The sequence below is a fragment of the Pinus tabuliformis genome, chromosome 7 (assembly GCF_031772625.1).
Source record: "Pinus tabuliformis cultivar Carrire ecotype Pingquan chromosome 7, CPIR1, whole genome shotgun sequence".
Lineage (NCBI taxonomy): Eukaryota > Viridiplantae > Streptophyta > Pinopsida > Pinales > Pinaceae > Pinus > Pinus tabuliformis.
In genome coordinates this window covers 864,956,909-864,979,588 of record NC_142293.1, presented here as the reverse complement: position 1 = coordinate 864,979,588, position 22,680 = coordinate 864,956,909, and the positions used below count along the sequence as shown (strand labels likewise).

Below are 22,680 nucleotides of genomic sequence, written 5' to 3'. Positions count from 1 at the left end.
TGCCACTAGAACTGATGTCTGTGTCCAACACCTGCCAGAAGGTCAAAAAAATTTGTCCACGTTAACTGCAAAAATAAAGATAGAAGAAACTCACAATGACCCTATTCAACAAGAACTAAAGAAGAATATAGATATGGGGATTTGTTAAATATTTCAATGGGAAAGGACAAATATAACATGGAGGAAATGTGAAATAATAAACCAAACCAATCATCAGAAAGGAATATAACCTACCACACATCCATTGCTGAGTATCAGAACAGCTCTAATGAAGTCAATGTTGATGAAACTCAAATTTCCTTTATAGTAAAAAGCAATCAGCTACAGAAAGGTATTTTGGTTCCTAAACAATAACAATACTAAACTTGAATAAAGCATCAGCAAGAACAATAAACCCTGAATCCAGCCATGCTACTCCAATTGAATAAAAGCATCAGCAATAATAATATACCCTAAATTCATTCCATTATGGTTGGTTTATATGTCAATAAAACCTGAATCTATCCATTCCTTTATGGTTTATATGTCCCTTTAACTATTGTCACTGGGCAGGATGCATTGGACACAACATAATTGCTCACGCTCCCAAGTAAAACTCTGCAAACATGAAAGCCAAACCATCAGAAGAAGACAATACCAAAGTGACTTAGGTGAGGCCAACTTGCAATCCGAAAAGGGTCAAGCCCTAAAAGAGACCTGAACCTCAGATCAGACTATGGTGGAGGGACGAAAGGCTTAAGAAGGTTTGCTAGATTTTTGTAAAGGCAAAGCCTTTATAAACCAATTGTATAAAATGGTTTTTGGAAATGTTTGAGACCACTCAAAGCAATGATGGGACTGCACAAAGGAATTTTGTGAAAGGAGGCTATCACATCAACCCAGGAACTTGCGTGAAAAGCAATTATATTCCTCCTCCCTTACAGTGACTATTGAGAAAGTTCCAAGAAAGTTACTATCACTATTCAAAGGAATAAGAAACTTTACTCTGTAATTTCGAGATTTTTTCAATTTTAGGACTCGAACTCAGATAGTCAGATTGCTACCACTCCTCCTTCCATATTTCCCTGCATATTTGATTGAATGAGGCCTTCAAGCATCAATGTACCATTACAAGGCAGCATGGCCCGTTGGCAGAGAAAGTAAGTTGTGAGCTGAACATCCCATGGCTGAACACCGTGGCAGCACCTATCTCCTATGTAGCATGTGCATTAAACTACAACCCTTGAAAGCACGTTGGCTCCTGAGGAGTAGGGTTACTGACTAATGATTGATCCACATACATGGTGGACCAATTTTTGTTGAAATTTATGATTAAATGGATTGGAATTGTAGAGCCTGATTGGCACTGATGGACTCAGTAAGTAAACAAATAATTTGGCTGTAATTGTATTTGTAGATTTTGATAGCATAGAAGGATTCAGTAACAAACAACTTACTGCACTTGAATTATGCTAGTTGTGACATACAATTTTCTCAATCAAAGAAACAAGAATATTTTTAGAAATGAGGGCCAAGGTCGCTATTAAATGCAGATTCTACATAACAGATAGGTAGAGCCAATGTCTTTAAATGAGATTTTTTGGAGTTTCCTAGTGAAAAAATTTGTGGCCAAATCTTGATTTGTGTTGTTTAAACTGGTTTTTTAATTGCATATATAGATTCAGCACCCTCAAAAATCTCTGGGGCACTTTCTTTGTGAAGAGTTCACCTAGACAGCTTGTGATTTCAATGAATCCCTAGCAGATTTTAGACAAATTTAATAAGAAAACTTTCCAAAAAATCACATTTAAAAACTATTAGAATCTAAAAATATCTTGCAATCCTAAAAATAAGAGCAAGTTCAAACCATTAACCTTGTTGTTATCTGCCAGATTCCCGATATATATAAAAATGCCCATGGTTGACCCTATAAACAACATTTGCTCACCTGAAAACAAAGCATTGCTATCAAAGAGAGGGGAGACTGCACGAATCACAAACAAACGAAAGAGACTGTTAAAAATTGTTGCTTGTTGCAGATTTTGTTTCTTTCTTGCTTGTAGTTATAGTATCTGTCCTTACCTTTGAGTATATTGGCTGTGAGATAAGAAGTGAAGAGAAGCGGAGGACACCATTAAAGCAGCAGTAGCAGAGGAGGTTTCGATTGGGGCGACCTCGGAACACATCCACATTACTCTAAACTCTTGATATCTCCATTAGTCCTGTGAATGTGTTGCAAGGTCACCCCAGTCGAGCCTGCTCTGTCTCATTTATTCATGTGAGCCCAATATGCAGGGGAAACCCTTTCTGAAACTGCGTCAATGAATGTCTGTAATTTATAATTTATTGAAATGAGATTGATAGAGAAGGAGAAAGGAACCGAAATCTAGTAGTACAAGCAATACACGTGAAGTGCAGATATGGCCCTGAGATTTATGTTGAGTTAGGTTGAAATTAGATGGTTTCACACACTGTCGGTGGAAGCAATGAAAGGGCTTAATCTCCTCCATATTTAGGTTGAAAGGACAGCGCCATGATGGGAGGTCAGTATGAAATTGCAATGTATGGAATGTACTCCAGTACTATTTTTACCAGGAAAAATTGAATAGTACAAACAATAGTGCTTTATTATAATAATAGAACGAATTAAAGTATAGTAAGGTTTGAAGGTGTCAAAGCCAGTGTGAATGCTGACGTGCCTAACAGTGACTATTGAGACTATGACATTAGGCAGGGACTTGCACACCAAAACCCAAAACCAGTTTCTGGCCCGATAAATCTTTTGTTCATGGATGATATGTTATAAATCATATACATTTCACAACTTGCTTGACCATGGTAAGATAAGCACCGTACCTACCTAATGTATAAAAGAAGACTGATAAGCAAGAGGGGGGGCAGGCAGTCGACTGCCAAAGTGATGGTTGTTGTAATTAGTAGAGGAATTGTAAGAACCGTGCTCTAATATGTCTGATTTTGAGTCTGAGTCAGTAAAGAAAAATGCTCAAATGTAACTATGTGCTCCTTCAGCAACCATGATGTCATGGTGACTTGGGAGCTCCACAGGCAATTTGTGAATTTCTAACCATTACATTAACCCACTTGCAACTTCTCTCGGTAATTCCTTCCTCGCATCTCTATTAGATACTTAATAGACATTTTAACATAGGATAATGTATAAAACACAGGGAGAACATCAAGGTCTACAATGGAATTTATTGTGAGTATTAAAATGTTTAGATATTTGTTTTCAGATATTCTAATATAATCCCACTGCCACAGAGTGAGGTACAAATGTTGGAGAATTCCCAAAACAAAAAATACTTGTGCCATTTTGACTTCTTTTGAAGTTAAAAATTCTTTTGAGAAATAATCCCAACAGCAATGTTAAGATACACACAATAATCCAAAAATAGGGACATCCAGTTATGCCACTGCAGTAAGATCACCTGAAATATCACATAGAAAACAGCCACAAACCAAGGATCGCCCATGTGGCATGGCACTGAAACCGTTTACAATGTTAGTAACAAAGTGAGGAAGGATACTATGACATTAGCCAGGGACTTGCACACCAAAACCAGTTTCTGGCCTGATAAGTTCACGGATGATATGTTATAAACCATATACATTTCACATTTTGCATACGTATAGAAGTTCAGTTCGGCTAAACTTAACAGAAAGGAAGTATATCTCTAGGTGATAATGACAACTCTTCCATGTTACACTTAAGCTCAGTACCTTGTAAGGATTTTGTGCTAGAGGGTGCAGATTTGTGTAATAGTAGATAAAAATCAACTCTCTAATACCATTTTTAAATATTTCTAATAAATTTTTATATTTCTAAATCAAATTCCATGAATTTGCCAGAATTCTTAATTCCATTGCTAATTTGCAAATAGCTGCACACATATGTTATTGCAGTTTAGGGTGGGATAACTGTGTACACTGTTCCAGGTGGGAGAAATCTGTGCATAGATTAATAAAGGGAAAAAAAACCACTTGCTATTCAGAAAAAATACCAAAAAACGTCGTGAAAATAAATGAATATAAATACATACTGGCCTTGATTTTTTAACCATTAAAAAAAATTAGCATTTATTTTTGTTCAATATAATATAAAATAACAAGCAAACACCTTCAATGAAACGAGATTCGAAAGAAGGAAAATCTTGAAATTGAAACTATGTGGCATGTAAGTTGTCTAAAATTTGAATATACAAACTGAAATTAATGAACATCAGTGACATTATTTCGTCAAAGCTCTACTCGTTGGAGCCAATGCACAATATATTCGTTCACAAATTCCAAATACAGTCAAAGGACACACAATAAACAGACCAAACGCAGAAGATAGTCTTCCACAATTTTCAAGTATTGATATCATTATCTGATTGGATATTCAAAGTAGAAAAATAGACAGATACATTCAAACTATTCACGTTAAGTGCAAATATGTAAAATGCAAAAGGGCAACCCTTACACTACAAGGTGGGTCAGTGCATCTCAAGAACTAAACCAATAAGAAGCAATCCTCGTAGCCACAATAATGACCCACAATAATGACCCACATTCAAACCCTGGAGGCATAAAGCCTTGATCTTGTGTATTATTTAGTTGAGTTTGATGACCATGACCACATGTTAAATGACAATGGTGGTGTAAGAAACAGTCTCTTATTCAGTTTGTGAACCCTACCGAGATCATGTGGAGTTGGGTTTCATAAATCTAAAAATGAGAGAAATGAAGACATAAATGGTACAAGAAACAGGTGTCTTATTAAGTTATTCAGGCTGTGGGCTTTACTGCAATAATGCAGAGTTGAGGTTTACAACTCACCATGCATCAAAAAACAAGAGAGAATTAAGGACGAATGGTACAAGAAGCAGGTCTTTTATTCAAGTTGTGGGCTTTACTGCAGTAATGTGGAGTTGGGGTTCCTTTTTACTTACAGATCCAACAATAAAATAAAAAGGAATGAGGGCACGGATGGTACAAGAAATATGCACTTTTTTCAAGTTGTGGGCTTTACTGCAATAATGCAGATTTATGAAAGAACGGTACAAGAAACAGGTCTTTTATTCAAGTTGTGGGCTTTACTGTGATCATGCGAAGTTGGGATTCTTTTTCTCTCACAGAGATATACAAAGGGCAGGAATGAGGACAAGTATGGTACAAAAAATTGTTCCTATTTATTCAAGCTATGTACTTTACTTCAATAATGCAGATTCATAAGGCTGTTTAACTTCACTTCAATAATGCAGATTCATATAAGGATGGTATAAGAAACACGTCTCTTAATCAGGTTGTCGGTTCTATTGCAACCATGAGAGTTGGGGTTACGGTTCATGAGCTCCATACCACTAGGTGTCAAGTTTGAATCTAAGTCTGAATCTCACTTGAGAAATCTGAATCCCCTTAGAGGTGAGGTAAGGTGCACTAGTCTATTGCCTATGCCAATGCCAATGGGTCTAGCATGTCTAAAGGTTAAATATACCATCCATGAATGTGGGAAACCATCCTTCCGAAGGGTTTCCTAGCACCATTAAGTTAATGAATTCAAACAAATCAAAGCTAGTGAATTCCAACAAACCTAAATTGATGGAATGAAACAAAACAAAGCTACTGAATTCCAACAAAGCTAGATTGATGGAATGAAATGGAGTGATTCCATGCTTACCTGCGTATTCAGGGGCCAGATAACCAAAAGTGCCGGCCAGCCTGGTTTCAACAGAAAACTTTCCATTAGGGGCCAGCTTGACCAACTCGAAATCCGAGACCTTGGCCCTCATGTCGTCGCCCAGAAGAATATTAGAGGGCTTCAGATCTCTGTGAATGAAGCTCGTCTGTGCAAGGCTGTGCAGGTACTCAACTCCGCGGGCGACATCGAGGGCAATGGAATGAAATGGAGTGATTCCATGCGTACCTGCGTATTCAGGGGCTAGATAACCAAAAGTGCCGACCAGCCTGGTTTCAACAGAAAACTTTCCATCAGGGGCCAACTTGACCAGCTTGAAATCTGAGACCTTGGCCCTCATGTCGTCGCCCAGAAGGATATTAGAGGGCTTCAGATCTCTTTGAATGAAGCTCGTCTGTGCAAGGCTGTGCGGGTACTCAACTCCGCGGGCGACATCGAGGGCAATGGAATGAAATGGAGTGATTCCATGAGTACCTGCGTATTCAGGGGCCAAATAACCAAAAGTGCCGGCCAGCCTGGTTTCAACAGAAAACTTTCCATCAGGGGCCAGCTTGACCAACTCGAAATCCGAGACCTTGGCCCTCATGTCGTCGCCCAGAAGGATATTAGAGGGCTTCAGATCTCTGTGAATGAAGCTCGTCTGTGCAAGGCTGTGCAGGTACTCAACTCCGCGGGCAACATCGAGGGCAATGCTAAGCCTCTGTTTCCATTCTAGCGGCCTCAGCCCGGCCGCCGCCCATTCAAACAGATGCAGACTCAGCAGCCCCTGGGGCATATACTCGTACACGAGCATCTTCTCCCCGCCGTCGATACAGTACCCAAGGAGACAAAGCCGATGCGCTGCTCAGGCAGTTAAGGTGTTGCAGCGACCTCAACATAATCCAACGACTCAAGATGGCTCAATCGTCTAACATATCATCTAATGGTGCAAAGTAATGACACGTAGGCAGAGAGCAAAGTTGATTTCAGAGGGGAACGCCTTACGGCGTAAATATTTTTGGATGAAAATAGATTCATAGTAATGGAATATAAGGTTGATAGGTAACAAGGTTTACCAGTCATATCTGCATTTACTTCCATGAGAGCTAGACGTTGGCATTGGTGCTGCAGTGCTGAGAGCCAACGCTGAGATCCAAACGCCAATCCGGAGCTGACCACAGAATGATACACGGAGTCCACACCTCTATGGTCATAATCGATGTGCTCTACCCAGGTAACCTGTTATAAACAGTTAATGAGTCAGTCAGCAATGAAAACCTGTAGGCAAGGAACCATGGATATTAATTCGATAACATGGAATAATTGTTATGAGCAATTACATTTGAACAATTGCCAGGGAGGTCTTGAATTATTAATCCCGATGGCTGCCTCTTGCAATTCACCGGAATTGAGTTCTCCACTAAACTGTCTGCAGAAACATCTACGACGGTCCAGACTCCTGCACCAAGCTGCTGGCAGAACTTTAAGAAATACAATTCTCTAAGCGGACCAAGCGGTGAGAGAGCATGGAGCTCCATATACATCTGTTATGACATTCAGTATATCTAATGAGATTCTACCTTCTGCATCGATAAAGAAATATGTATAATTCGCTTCACAAATAAACTATTCTAGAGACCATTACTAAGCTTTAGAAAAGTAAAAATATTTAAATTTCTAATTCAAAGCTAAAGCGTTTTTAATCTAAAATCCTGGACTTAAATAATGAGAAAATACTTGATTTTCCAATTCAAAGTTAAAATGTTTTTAATCTAATATCCTTGAATTAAATAATGAGGCCTAATCTGATTAGGTATTTTAGAGCATTTCACTTCCCTCTGTAACAATACTCAGATCTGAATAAAAGATTAACATACCAGTTGGAGTTTGCCATTCATGGTATCCCCTACACCATCGCATAAGACCTCCAAGGTCGTGGCTCTGGAAACAATTGATGCGAACATTTCCAAATAACGGTTCTGAATTGTATACGAAAGTTCAGTTAGTTAGTTCAACCGTGTATAGAGTAGCAGTAGTTAGAAATCGATCAAGTAGGCAAGAAGATGAAATGGTGGTGGTACAATCAGTGGTTGTTTACTTACATACCGAATTCATAAGTATCTCCACCAGATCCATGCTATTCATAAGCACGGTGGCAACACCTCTGCTTCCCTCAGTTCGGTATCCCAGCGGTTTCGGACCATTGGTCGTCGGTAATTGGCGAAAATATTCATCATGGTTGAGCGTTTCCTTTATCCCATCGTGAGGGATTTTGATCCAGAAAGGTTGTTGCATTCCAGCCATTCTGATGAGTTCATTCATGGATGCCACGGCAAGTTCTTTTGTGGATGATTTGTCGATCCCACTTGGACTTGATCAGTGTCGGCCTGCAACATCGACAGTGGAAAGCCCGTCCAGGGAATTGAAAGCAGGATTTACATGATTGATGACACCAGCACTACCAGTTGCCAGGCTCAGAGAAGTATCGTGTACAGGGGAAAGTGATGCTCCAGGCAGATTTTCTACAATCGCAGCAACTCTCTGCAACTGCACAATCGAGAAAAGAAACAGATGCAGACTCAGCAACCCCTGGGGCATATACTCGTACACGAGCATCTTCTCCCCACCATCGATACAGTACCCAAGGAGACGAAGCCGATGCGCTGCTCAGGCAGTTAAGGTGTTGCAGCGACGTCAACATAATCCAACGACTCAAGATGGCTCAATCGTCTAACATATCATCTAATGGTGCAAAGTAATGACACGTAGGGAGAGAGCAAAATTGATTTCAGAGTTATTCCTTTACAACATACAAAAGTATACATATATTGTATACTCATGACCATTAATTAGGATTACACCCTTTTTTATCCTATATTTAATAGATATTGATCTGGTTTTTAACTTTTTTTAATTTAGATTGCATGATCGTCGGCAACAAATCTCCAAAGTGGTTAACCGCATCCCGCACTACCCCTGACAAGACCTCATTAATTTCGGGAATTGTCTCCCGCACTACCCCTGACAAGGGCTCATTAATATTCCGTTCATCTGCACCCCGTTTTTCATTTTACAAGAGCTCATTAAGTAGGTAGATGTAGTTGATTTGGATATGGTTCTGTTGAGGAACCAGTTGCATAGTTTCCTTTAACCATGCTTTGCAGTTGACTTGAATATGCTTCTGTTGACGGAACAACGGGAAGAATATCCACCAGTCTCCCAAAGGACAACTATTCGTATACTATTAATTGTTTTCGACGAGATGATAAATTTGAAACATTTATGCATATATGTAATTTCAAAAATCCATTAAATATTTTTCTTAATAGTTTTATATTTAATAAAGATTGAGTGGGCTTAATGGTTAAAAGCATGTGTTTCCTCTTAAGAGGTTATATATTCAAAACTAGAGGGGGTAGAGTATGTATCCTTTCATAGACTTAGTAGTCAAATCGATGGGTTGAGGTGGGTCCCTTGTCTTACAAACAAGGGGGTCTCATATACCAATTTGGTGTCTTGCTTGGCTGTGACCTTAAAAATGGATATTATTATTATTATTATATTTGTGAGATTGTTTTAAGATTGTATTATACCTTTAAAATAATTTTATATTTTTGTTTTTATTTCCGTTAATATAACTTTTTAGAATGTTAGTATAATTTTTTAGAATGTAAATATTTGTTGAATTGACGCTTTTGTGATCCATATCAAGTATATAAGATAGTTGTTAGATTTTTTTAACTAATTTTATTTTCCTGAATTTTCTTTAAAATATTTTTATTTTTACATATATGTTATATAATGTTTTAGAATATATGATTAGATGTTTATTTCAAATTTATAACAGAATATTTATTTATTTAATATATTATATATTTGTTTATTTTTATTTTCTTATAAGTCTTTTTTTTTAAATAGATTTTTAACTTTTTTTTAATATCTTCAATATATTTTTTATTTAAGATTAATGTAAAAAAAAAAAAAAAATCATTTGTATTATATAAATTTTGGAAAACTAAATTGAATATTCATAAAAAATATGCAATTTCATTTTTATAAAAATTATAGATTCATGGTAACAGTCATATGTTTTAAAAGAAAAAAATAATAAAAATTGAAATTGAAATCGAATATAATTGATTAATTTTATAATTTAAATTATGTTTCAACTTTTAAATTTTTTAAGATTAAAATTCTATAAGTTTTCTCACACCACATATGCACATTCATATTTACTTTGACCTTAAATCATTTCTTTAATATAATCTATATGTCTATATATATATATATATATATATATATATATATATATATATATATATATATATATATATATATATATATATGACTTACAAAATCATCTCATTTTAAGAGTTTTTTTCCCAAAAAAAATCTCATACTTGTTATTTCATTCGAATTAAAGTACCCAAAAAATTTTCAATTACAACATTCTACCAATCCAAAACATATGATAATCAAAATAAAAATTTGATAGGTTCCAACAATTACAACAACTTCAGTTTCATTTTTTTTGGCATTCACCGTAAGGATGTCAGAGACTTTTTTTGTAATAACTAAATGTCCTACAAGTTGGAGTAATGCTTCCTTCGATCTTATGTCCCCATCGAAATTTTGTTCCCTCTGGATATGTGATATGTCCAACTCCTCAAAAAATTCCTATAATTGGCACTTTCTTTGTTGCCAATGATTTACGGAAAAGTTGTGTAATGTACCAATCCCCAAGAACCAATCAATAACCACTAGTGAATTCCTAGCACTTCACTTTCCTGTACATTACATAGTCAAGGATAAGCCAAATCCCAGTTAAATTTTCTTTATTATTAGTTTTAGTCATCAACACTAAACTAAGAATGAAGGTGTGATGATTGTCTAGGAGAAATGCAATTCACGGTTTTCACACATCCTTAACGTGAAACACTTGGTGCAAAGAATTGGTGGGTATGTCATGGTGGTTACAGCGATGAAAACAAGCTGTCGGCGAAGGAGCCATGCGTGGATATGAATTCTAATAAATCACTGTAGCAAAGATCTGCACATGCTCATCGAAAATAGACCATTCACGTACTTCCAATCTAACTTTAGCACTAGATTATTTAAGTTCTAGCATGTAGTAAACTTTTTCTTCGAGGGGTGTGTACTTTGCTAGGCTTTGGATGAAAGTTTTGGTCGTTTCAATGCTCAAGACTTGATTAAGTAATCCTTGCAGATATTCAAATGCATTTCTCAGTTTATTGTTGTGCTTTATTCCCTTCCCTTATCAACTAGTCCTCCTATCAATGTAGCTACCCATAAATTTATCATTCTTGCTCTAACGTCTTACTAAGTCCTTGCTACGACATGGGGTCTTCATTTTTTCTTGCAAACAACTCTCCAGTGAGCACATATTGAGCCTTGATTTTGGAATGAGTAGATGCAAGATAGGGTGGCCAGTTATCTAATGTTGTCATAAGGGACACTCCCTTGTCGAATGTGTGTTCCAAAGTTTATTTAGAAGCCACAAATTCATTGTGAACCTTCTCTAGAATCTCTGTAAACTTTGGATTTCCAAGAACTGTAGGTCGAGCCTGCAGGTATACAACCTATGCAATGAGTTGTTAATTATGGTTGAATAATTATTGCACCAACTGTTGTATGTGGATGAGATGCTCATCAAATTTGGTTGGGGTGGGTATTATAAGTTTCTTTGCTACTTGGTGTTGGAAAAAATACTGAGAGGGGGGGGGGGGGGGGATTAATTAGTATTTACAAATAAAAAAAAATTACATTTCATTCATATTTCTATACGTGACTTTACTGAATCAAGCCTGTGTCTGCACATGACTGTTCTTAATAGAATTAGCGTATATCCAGTGAACTTACAATTCAATTAATCCATCATATGTTTGCCTTCAGCTACTACGTTAGTACTTTATTAACCATGTGTTGTAAACCATCACACATAAGAAAAACACATGAACACCCTGATTTACGGTGGAAACCTAATGCAGGAAAAAACCACCTGCTAATCTTGTCATTGTATTCCTTTTAATATAAATAATAAGATGTTTACAATATTGTACTAGCGCAGACTCATACCAGTATGCAGACACCCACCTGCAGAAGGCTACAACCTTATCTCCTTCTTCAGCTTCTACTGGAAGGGAGCTACAACCCCTTAGCTCTTGTACTAGCTCATATGTTTACCAGTACATAGGCGTCGACCTACAGAAGGCTACAACCTTCACTCATTATCTAGCTACTACTGGAAGGGAGCTCTGACCCCCTGATCTAATCATCAACCACTACTGGCAAGAAGCTTTGACTTGCTCACTGAATGCTCCAACCTTCAGTATCCTCCAGGGATCACATTTCATAAATTTTCAGAATGGATATTCCTGGTACACAAAAACATAATATGTAGGGCACGTTTCATCAAATTCTCATACTGGACCTAGTAACATTTAAGCTCAAAATCAATCACCACTACAATACAACCATCAAAATACAGCCGCATCAACCAATCATCGACACCCAATCATCAATCTCTGGTATAACCGAAACCCAATCATCAATCTCTGAATCAACCATAACCAAATCAATTAATCACTGAAAACTCAATTAACCAACACTGAATCAAAATTTAACCAATCAATTGGAATAGATAGATCACTATAACGAGTACACAAATCTGAACACAGAACACTGCATCAACAACCAGAACCAATTGCAAGCTTAAAAATCATATGTAAAAATGCATACGTTACTTCTATGAAATCAACCTGCATGTATATGTTACTTTTTGTAGCCCAACCTGCGTACACCTCTAAATATACTAAATCATCAAACTTCTAAACCAAAAACTGAACTAACCAGAGACATTCTGAAGATCTATTGTCATATTACAGTGTTCTAAATAGGTAGCAACAAATATCACCATTCTTACTCAATCAATCAATCAACCTGACTCAATCTCTTTATACAATCAATTTTACTTTCAGATCCAAAGAAGAAATTATTGACAAACATGAGTAAAACAAACTTTTCTTCTGCATACGCTACTTGGAAGAGCCAAATTAGTGTGTATACGTGCCTTCAACAAGGAAAACCAGTGTATAGATCTGCAAATAATAACTTATAACTTCACAGCTATTCCAGGCTTTAAATATACCCATATCATAGTGTTTAAAGGACAAAAAATTTGTTAGCACTCAGATTTGGCCTATCCATGATTAGATCAAATAGTGATAAGCCATTTCAGGTCTTATGATACTGATCCATCATTAGATCTCATCCATCATCAAACACTCAAGTGCATACTTATTTTAGATCAAGCAAAGCATCAAAAACCCATAACATGCATATTTTCTTTTGCTCTAACTATTCATAAGATATTCATTACTTGCACGCTTAGCCCTTTGACCTTCTCCTCCTTATATACTTAGAGCCTTTTCAATACCTCAAACCAAAACAACACTTAGAACATGTGGCATTCTTAGACAAGATCAAGTAACGGTTATTTCGCTCAATAGTTTGGGGTAATGCCATGGTATTGACCCTTGGTATTATTTAACCTTAATTTTCCATCCCATACGTGCTTTTCTTGTTGTGAAAGTGCGTGCATATGTATACTCTTATTTTCTTCTATGTACCTTCTTGTATACACTACTTGGACTAGGTGAAACATCGTATACAACTTAATACAACTTTAAACTTTCTTTTTCTTCAATTTCTTGATTCTGATATGTAATCCTCTATTCCATCATCCTGTTCTTCTGTGCCATTACTCTGTTACCTATGAATTGACCTGTTACAATGTGAGTGCCATCATACATCACTTCTAAACTGATTCCCATAAACTACCCTTCATTTTGTCACATTTGTAAACACAATTGCCATGCATTCTGTCACATCCTGTTTATATATTTATTAGGTAGTCCATTCATCAAATAGGTTGTCTATCAAGGAAAACACTAACACAGTGTTCCTATATCAAACATTTAACCATTATTATGTTCCATCATTCTGTCACCTCTGATATCTATGTGTTCCATCATTGTGTCACTTCTGATATCTCTGTGTTCCATCATCCTGTCACCTCTGATCTATCATGTAGATTCATCTAGTTACCATATACAAGTGAGTTTCCAACAAGGACAACACATGCATCATAATTCCAACAATCTTCCCCTTTGGACTTGATGACAACCACAACTTGTAAATAACTTCAAGAAAAGCACTAAGATTTTCATAACATCAAGCTACTCTCCAAACACCAAGCTATTCTCCCCCTTTGACATGAATGGCAAAGGGTTGACCAATGTTAAATAAAGACTTCCATATATGAACTATTGAATATGAACACTGATCATGCTCCCCCTAGGGACATGTTGAATTCTCTAATTAAAATCCCCCTTAGTACATGCTGAGATGCACTATACTTTTCATTCTACCCCTGAGCACATGGAGAGTCCGTATACATATTTTTCAAAAGAATAACATGATTCTATAACTCAACTATGTGAGTATGACCTTCCTATCACCAATGAATCATACATACATCAATCACCTAGCCAAGTGGGGATACACCAAATGTTCATACATGACTGAAATTTGCAATTATTACATCATCCTTCCCATGCATAGCGGGGGTACAAATTACGTCATATGTCCAAAAGGACTCATTCATAATATACTATGACAGAAAGAGATATATTATCACACCATATGACCTTTACATCAAATTTTTTACATGACATTTATAACAAATACCAAAGATCTAAACAAGACTATGATATTTATTAGCAACTATCATACACCATATATGATCTGCACCATAAGAATCTATCATTAGCATCCATAAGAACAACATGTATATGTCCATCATCAGTTCGCAAGATAAGTCAATGTAGCTTTTAATATCATCAACCTGTGACAAAGTATGTCGCATATAGATATCAACTCATCCCCTTAATCTTATCAAGATCAACTTTCTCTGTTTCCTTAGTATAAAAATCCTTAACATACACTTTCATTAATCAACTAAGCATATGTCATATCTCCAAGCAGTAATACAAAACCATTAACATCATAACAAATATATGTGAAATCACCATAGTCATCATCTATGACCATAACATCATCATCATAGAAAGAACTGCATGATCTTTCCACAAGAACCCCCAATATATCAACCATGTATCATCACTTGAGAGTTTTCTAAAATCCCACATTTAATAAGCATCGACCATGATAATCAACATATGTGAGTATCAAACCTATCATCATAAAGTAAGAAGTCATCATCATTATATGACTAAGTAAGCCATGTCTCTAAATATCCATTTCTTCAAATAGCTATGTCTTCATGAAACGTGTAATAACACCAATCTCTTGGCCAACCAAGAATACTTACCAACACGAAACTTAAGTAATCATCCATGTATCCAACATAATGTGTATCTATCTTCTCATGAAAGAGAAAAGAAAATCATGACTTCATAGTCAAACTTTCTTGATATCTTCAAGATCAATAATCCTCAACCAATATACCATGTGATATTCAAGAACTATAGGAATCCTCATCCATAACTACACCGTATGAAATTTATGCAACTTTGAAGGCATGATGACAGTAGCATAGTATAAATGAGTGACACTTATCATCATCAAATAATGAAGATATGCACTCAAGCTTTTTTCTTCTCCTTGAACTTTTGAAGATAATCTATGTAAGTAATACGACACATTTACTATATTCATCATCAAAAAGAATCATCTCAATCATCCATAAATATGATCTGAATAACATCTATGTGGCCCAAGTAATATAAGTATCATCTGAGATTTCATCATAGGCAACCCATGACCACAGCGTAGCATGATGCATCATTTAAACACTTCAACAACATAGTCATCGTCACCATTGATAAGAATCATTATGTACCAAAGAATTCTAAACATAATGCCAACAATGCATCATTAGAAGCATAACACTTTCTCCCCCTAAAACTGTGCCAACTGATCACTGTCATATCTGATCATTTCATATATCAGTAAGAATCATCAAGGCATCATCATCAACTAGTTATACATCAAGTCATCAATAACTTGTGAGAGCGAAAATCACTTCTAAATAACATGAATAGCCTGTAATCATCAATCATCAAGACAGAAAAGATAATTGACAATTTTCTGAACGATATCAGAGCCTTTTTCTAATTTTGTCCCACTGCTTCTTCATCAAACTAACATATTCGCGACTATGCAGTTTCAAAAATAGTGTATGTACACTACTTGTCTTCGTAATATATGTGTATGAGAATTAGAACCCTGAAAATTCATACTTCTAGTTCCTCTTGAGTTTGTTCTGACTGTACTCGGTCCTATAACTTTTGTTGAGGCACCAGTTCCAAGAATATCATTACCATGATGGTTCTTCATCAGAGACTCCAATTTTCTCTTCCCCTAGTCATGTGATGAGCACATCTACTGTCATCTTTTTCTTTGAATGAGCAGAGAGAAAGATTACACCTTATCTGATCTTCCTTTTCTTGATTCTTGGTAGATTCATCTTTTTCATATTTTCTAATATAATTCTGCTTATTTGATTGCTTACCATATTGTGTGCGGTGATCCATAGAGTTGTTCTTGAATTCTTTTGCCACATGCCCAAATTTGTTACAAGCATAACATCTTATATGTTTCATATTCCTTCTATAGCAATCAATGGATTTGTGACCAAACATATTGCAAGGAAAAAATATCCCTTAAAGTACCTGGAAGCTGATGATATTTCTGTGATATGGCTATTAGCTTGATACATTCTACTTCTGCATCTGGCTCCAACATGAACAAAATTATGACATATGAAACATTCAACAATATTCATTAGAGGAAAGAATTCATTAGCACTTCCACAGTTAGGAGTAAATGATTTTCTTTGAAGATTTTCTTTCCTTGGTTGTTGATGGGGTTGACCTCTTATCTCCTTGTTGAGCATTTCAGATTTTGCATAAGAATTCCTTGCCTCAATTTGTGAGCTAGATTCACCTTTAATAGTTCCATGAAAACCAAGAGATTTGATGGCAGTGGATATTTGACTACTAATAATATTATCCAAAATCTTAGTACGGTCTTTAAATCGTAAAAGTTTATCCTTTTTTTCTAATTTACCTTTTAGGATATTTACCTCAACCTGATATTGCTCTTCCTTTTCTAGATACTACTTCTTCATGATTTCTTTAATTTTTCTTCCTTCTTCCACTTGTTTTAATTTGAGAATTTCATTTTTTTGTTCTTCATTTTCTTAAGGTAGTTCTTCATTCTTCTTATTTGAATTTTCAAGATATTCTTTTAGAGAGATGACCTCAGCTTCAAGACTTTCATAGAAACTGGATCTATCTTTAGGTTTCTTGATTGTTGTATCCTTCTCATTTACTTCATTTCTCAATGATGTCACTTCATCCTACAACCTTGCAGATTGATCTTCCTTTTCCTTATACTACTTCCTTACCTTGTTTCCTTCCTCCAACTGAGCTTTTAACATGGTAACTTCCTCTTTGAAGGTACACACCCTTTTGTCAGATAGATCTTTTTGATCTCTAATTTTATCTATGATTCTTTTAAGTTTTGTCTCTATTAGATTTCTTTCACTTTCACCCATAAGAGGAAATTCAATTGTTTCACTATCACTTTCATTATCTTCAATATTGCATGAACAGAGAAATGTATCACCAGAAGACCATAATATGTTTGTCTTCAGCTACTGCATTAGTAATTTATTAACCATTAGATAAACATTAACCATGTGTTGTAATAAACAAACCATCACACATGAACACCAAGATTTAATGTGGAAACCCAATGCCAGAAAAAACCACCTAATGTTGTTGACTCCATCTTCCTTTAAATATAAATAATAAGTTGTTTACAATCTTGTATTGATACAGACTCATACAAGTACGTATGCACCCACCTACATAAGGCTACAACCTTCTCTCGTTCTCCATCTTCTACTGCAAGGGAGCTACAACCCTATAGTTCTTGTACTGGCTCATATGTTTATCAGTACATAGGCACCAGCCTACAGAAGGCTACAACCTTCACTCGTTCTCCAGCTGCTACTAGAGGGAGCTCCAACCCCATTTTATAATCACCAGCCACTATTGGTAGGAAGCTTCAACTTCCTCACTAAAGGCTCCAACCCTCAGTATCCTCGAGGGACCACATTTCATAAATTTTCAAACTGGATACTCCTGGTACAAAACAACACAATATGTAGGCCATGTTTCATCAAATTTTCATATTGTACCCATCAGTAACATTGAAGCTCAAAATCAATCACCACTGTAATATAACCATCATATACATCTGCATCAACCAATCACTAAAACCCAATCATCAATCTCTGAATCAACCATATCTGAATCAAGCAATCACTGAAAACTCAATCAACTAACACTTAATCAAAATTCAACCAACCAACTAGAATAGGAAGATCACTATAACCAGTACATAGATATGAACCCAAAACACTGCATCAACAACTTGAACAAAGTGCAACCTCAAAAATCATATGTTAGAATGCATACATTACTTCAATGAAGCCAACCTACATGTATACGTTACTTTTTGTAGCCCAACCTACTATACCTCTAAAGATATTGAATCATCAAACTTCTGAACCAAAACCTAAAATGACTAGACACATTCTGAACTTATAAAATTTGTTTTATAAGTTTTACTTTCAAATCTGAGGAAGACATCATTAACAAACATTAGTAAAATAATAGAACTGATCAGATAGATCAGTCATCTCTAAACAAAAAACTTTTCTTCTGCATACACTACTTGGAAGAGCCGAACCAGCATGTATATGAACCTTTGCCAAGTCAAACCAACATATAGATCTGCAAATAATAACTTAAAATTTCGCAGTTATTCCAGACTTCAGATTTACCAATATCTTAGCATTTAAAGGACAAAAAAAATGTTAGAACTTATATCTTGCCTATCCATTATCAAATCACATAATGATAAGTCATTTAAGGTATTATGATCCCGATCCATCGTTAGATCTCATCCATCATCAAACACTCAGGTGCATACTTAGTCCAGATCAAGAAAAGCATCAAAAACCCATAACATGCATATCTTCTTTTGGTCTAACTATTCATAAGATATTCATTACTTGCACACTTAGCCCTTTGATCTTCTCCTCCTTATATACTTAGAGTTATTTTCAATACCTCAAACCAAAACAACACGTAGAACCTGTGGTATTCTTAGACTTGATCAAGTAACCGTTATTCCACTCAATATTGTGGGCTAATACCATGGTATTGACCCTTTGTATTATTTAACCTTAATTTTCCATCCCATACACGTTTTTCTTCGTGTGAAAGTGTGTGCATATGTATACATTTCTTTTGTTCTGTGTACCCTCTTGTATATGCTACTTGGACTAGGTGAAACAATGTATACAACTTAATACAACTTAAAACTTTCTTTTTCTTTAATTGCTTGATTCTAATATTTAATCCTTTGCTCCATCATCCTATTCTTCTGTGTCATTACTCTGTTACCTCTAAATTGATTTGTTACAATGTGAGTGCCATCATACATCACTTCTGAACTGCTCTGCACTCTTTCACATATGTAAACACAATTTCCATGCATTCTGTCACATCATGTTTATATCTTTATCAAGTAGCCCATTCATCAAATAGGTTGTCTATCAAGGAAAACACTAACACAACCTTCTTGTATCAAAACTTTAAGCATTATTTTGTTCCATCATTCTGTCACCTCTGATCTATCTTGTAGGTTCATATAGTTACCATATACAAGTGAGTTTCCATCAAGGACAACGCATGCATCATAATGCCAACAACTGGTTTTGAAATAACAACCAAGTCTCCCTTTCTTGCTCCTATTGAATTTGAATATTTTTGCTATCTTGTTTTCTCTTCCACAACTCTTCTCAGCGGGTTTAAACAACTATTCCAGAATTTGAAAAATGTTTTTGTCATTGGCCAGCTTGATGTTGGCATACATCGTTGAGGTATCATTAATCCCCCCTTTTATCCTTAACCCCCATCATTCTTGTTGAAGCTGGTACTATAAAATTAATGCCTGTAGAAACTGGGTTGATCACCAATGGATTGTTTATGACTGGTGGGTTGGTGACTGGTACATCACTCATTCTTTCCTCGTCCTGGTCAATCGATACCTCAGTCATTTGTGGGTTGTGATATTTGATGGTTTCATCAGAGTAAGTTCACGTAAATAAATTATCTTGCGAGTTCACTTCAAAATTATCTTGCTTGTCAGATTGGTTCTCCTCTAATTGGTTTTGTTTTGACTAATTTTGTTTCAACTAATTTTTCTCCCACTGATTATGTTCATTTACAATGTGCATCAAAGAGTTAGTGGGTGTATCACCTGTTAGATCAATTGTAGTGGCTTTATCAGCCTTAGTGCCAGTGGCATGATTAGTTTGATAGGAGGTACCATTATTAATGTTGCCATTCGACCTAATGGAAGAAGTCCCATTTTTCTTACTGGGAGATGTACTATTCTGCTTATGGCTTCACTTATGTGAGCTAAGGAAGATCACATTTATTTTCTAGGGAATATTATCTGCAAAGATGCCTTTGGAATTTTACATTACATTCTTGATTTTTTCTTGAATTGATGGGGCTTTGGGATTCCATGTCTTCTTGATTGTTTTTTCTTCGGTCTACATTTCTTGAATAACTTCGTGAAGTTTCTTTCTCTCCTCATGATTTTTCAAATGGATTGCTTTAAGTACCTTCTACCACTGGGTCGATTTAGACACACTTGGAGTGGTCTTTGTAACAGCCTCTGGTTAAAAATTCATGTAATAAAGGTTAATAACGGGAAAATAAGACCAAGGTTATGGGACATGTATTCGATGATGAATGATGGGAAAAGCACTATAGTGGACATCAATTTCAGTTGATTAATGGCTATGGATATTGGAAAAGGCATTAGTAAAGGAAAAGTAGCATTAATTGGCATTTTATATATGAAATAAAGGAAAATAGGAGAAAAGGAAAGTGAAGAGATATAAATTTGCATGAGAGGGAAATTGAAGGGAAAATGAAGAAAATAGAGGCCTCAACAATAAAAAAAATGCTTCTAACAATCAATTCACAACCTTTTGTCAGTTTTAGCTTGGATTACGTGAACAAAGAGAGAGAGAGAGCACCAAGAGCAGAAAATGAGCAAGCAAGCAAAGGACAATCAAGGAAAGCAAGGATAGGGTTGGATCAACAACTTTAGTGGGAATATTTTATAGGTAACAAGTTGAATGTGTGATTTCATAGTTGAAGTGTGAATGCTTCATGCCTTTGGGTATTTGGTTCATTTGTTTTCATTGGCATGGTTTTTGTTAGGTTTGGTAGTGGTCTCAACCTTGCCTTTCCATTTCCTAGATAACCATGGTGTGATGGGATTCATTTCCTAGTTGAGCTTTGAATTGTCGAAATATTTTGGAACTAGGTGAGGTGGTCTGAGGAAACTTCTCAAGTGTTGGGGGTGGATATGGTTTTATCCGAGAATCCCTTGACAGGTGGACAAGGACAGGATAATTCCTCAAGGTATGGTGAAAGAATTCAGAGGCATCGAAGCTTGTTTTGGTTTTGTGATCACTTGACCTATTTTGGCGAGATTACGATAGTTTGAGGGTGGAGATGGTTTAACCTATAAATTACCTTTGTTATTTATGTTTTGGTTTATCCCATGAGATCCCATATTCATTCTTTGAATATGCCACAGGGCTGATTAGGTAAAATAAATATTTGGTTCAGCTCAATCTATGGTCGGGTGGTACATCGAAGTTCTTGACTTGGTTGGCTTAAGCACAAGTTAATACGAGCTAGTTATCTATTGTTCTCTATGAGAATTTATATTTGTTATTATGTTGCTTCGATTTTTGTTCTTTCATGGTTAGTATTCTTATTGTATGTTGATTATAAGCATGGTTCTATAATAGGTTATAGCTATGCCTATTGCTATGTTTGGTAAGTTGATGAATGATTGATGAATGTATGGTCTAACAAGTGTGATTGTAACTACATGAGAGGGCACTGGACCTTCTCAGTGATTCACAGCTAAAGAAAATAGATTTACACTCATATATGCATTGATGACCTGTAGCTTACATGTTTACCATGTGTTTGATGAAATGTCAAGTATGTTCTAGTTAGTCTAGGACAAGTTTCTAACTCAAGTTTTAATGTTTAACTGTGTTTTTATGTCATTTATCATTTTAAGAAGTTCCAGACAATGGTCTGGAGGTTGGCCTGGTATTGTGGCTCAGATCTTGGGACCAAACCCTCTTAAATGGGAAATTTAGGTCACCACCACATGGAACAAGGCTTGTGAGTGTAGTGTGAGGCTCACATCCGCATGCAATTAGTGTCAAGGGTGTGGTTGGGAGTCTAGGTTAGTGAAGAAAAGTTCTAGCTCAAAGATTGATCACCTGGGGTGTTTCTTCAACACTTGGGTGATCTATATCCCCTCTAGAATGTCAGTTTGTGGTCAATAAGTCTCATTTATAGGTCCCACTTCCTTAATTGGAACTAGGAGGTTGGGTCATGTCATAGTGACATTCTGCTTCACATTTACCTAGACGACTAGTAAAAGCAGGTAAATGTGGGAAGGGGGCATTACATATTGGTATGAGAGCTTCGAGGTCTAAACACTTGGATTGGATGGGTGGGATGTGATATATATACATACACACACACACACACACACACACACACACACACACACACACACACACATACATATATATATATATATATATATATATATATATATATATATATATATATCATGCTAATATGGACTAATGTATACAGACGATATAGCCTTCCATGAAATTCACTAAGGTATGTTTGATTATTTATATATTTGGTTATCTAACATGGTATGTATGCACGAAGAAGAAGATCAAAGATGAACATAAAGATAGTGGATTACAATTCATGTGA

At 35.9% G+C, this 22,680-nt stretch overlaps 1 pseudogene; it reads right to left on the bottom strand.

Annotated features, from left to right (window-relative positions):
• Positions 1-8,032: 8,032 nt before the first annotated feature.
• Positions 8,033-22,680, bottom strand: part of LOC149250348 (abscisic acid receptor PYR1 pseudogene) — a 102,617-nt pseudogene continuing 87,969 nt past the window's right edge.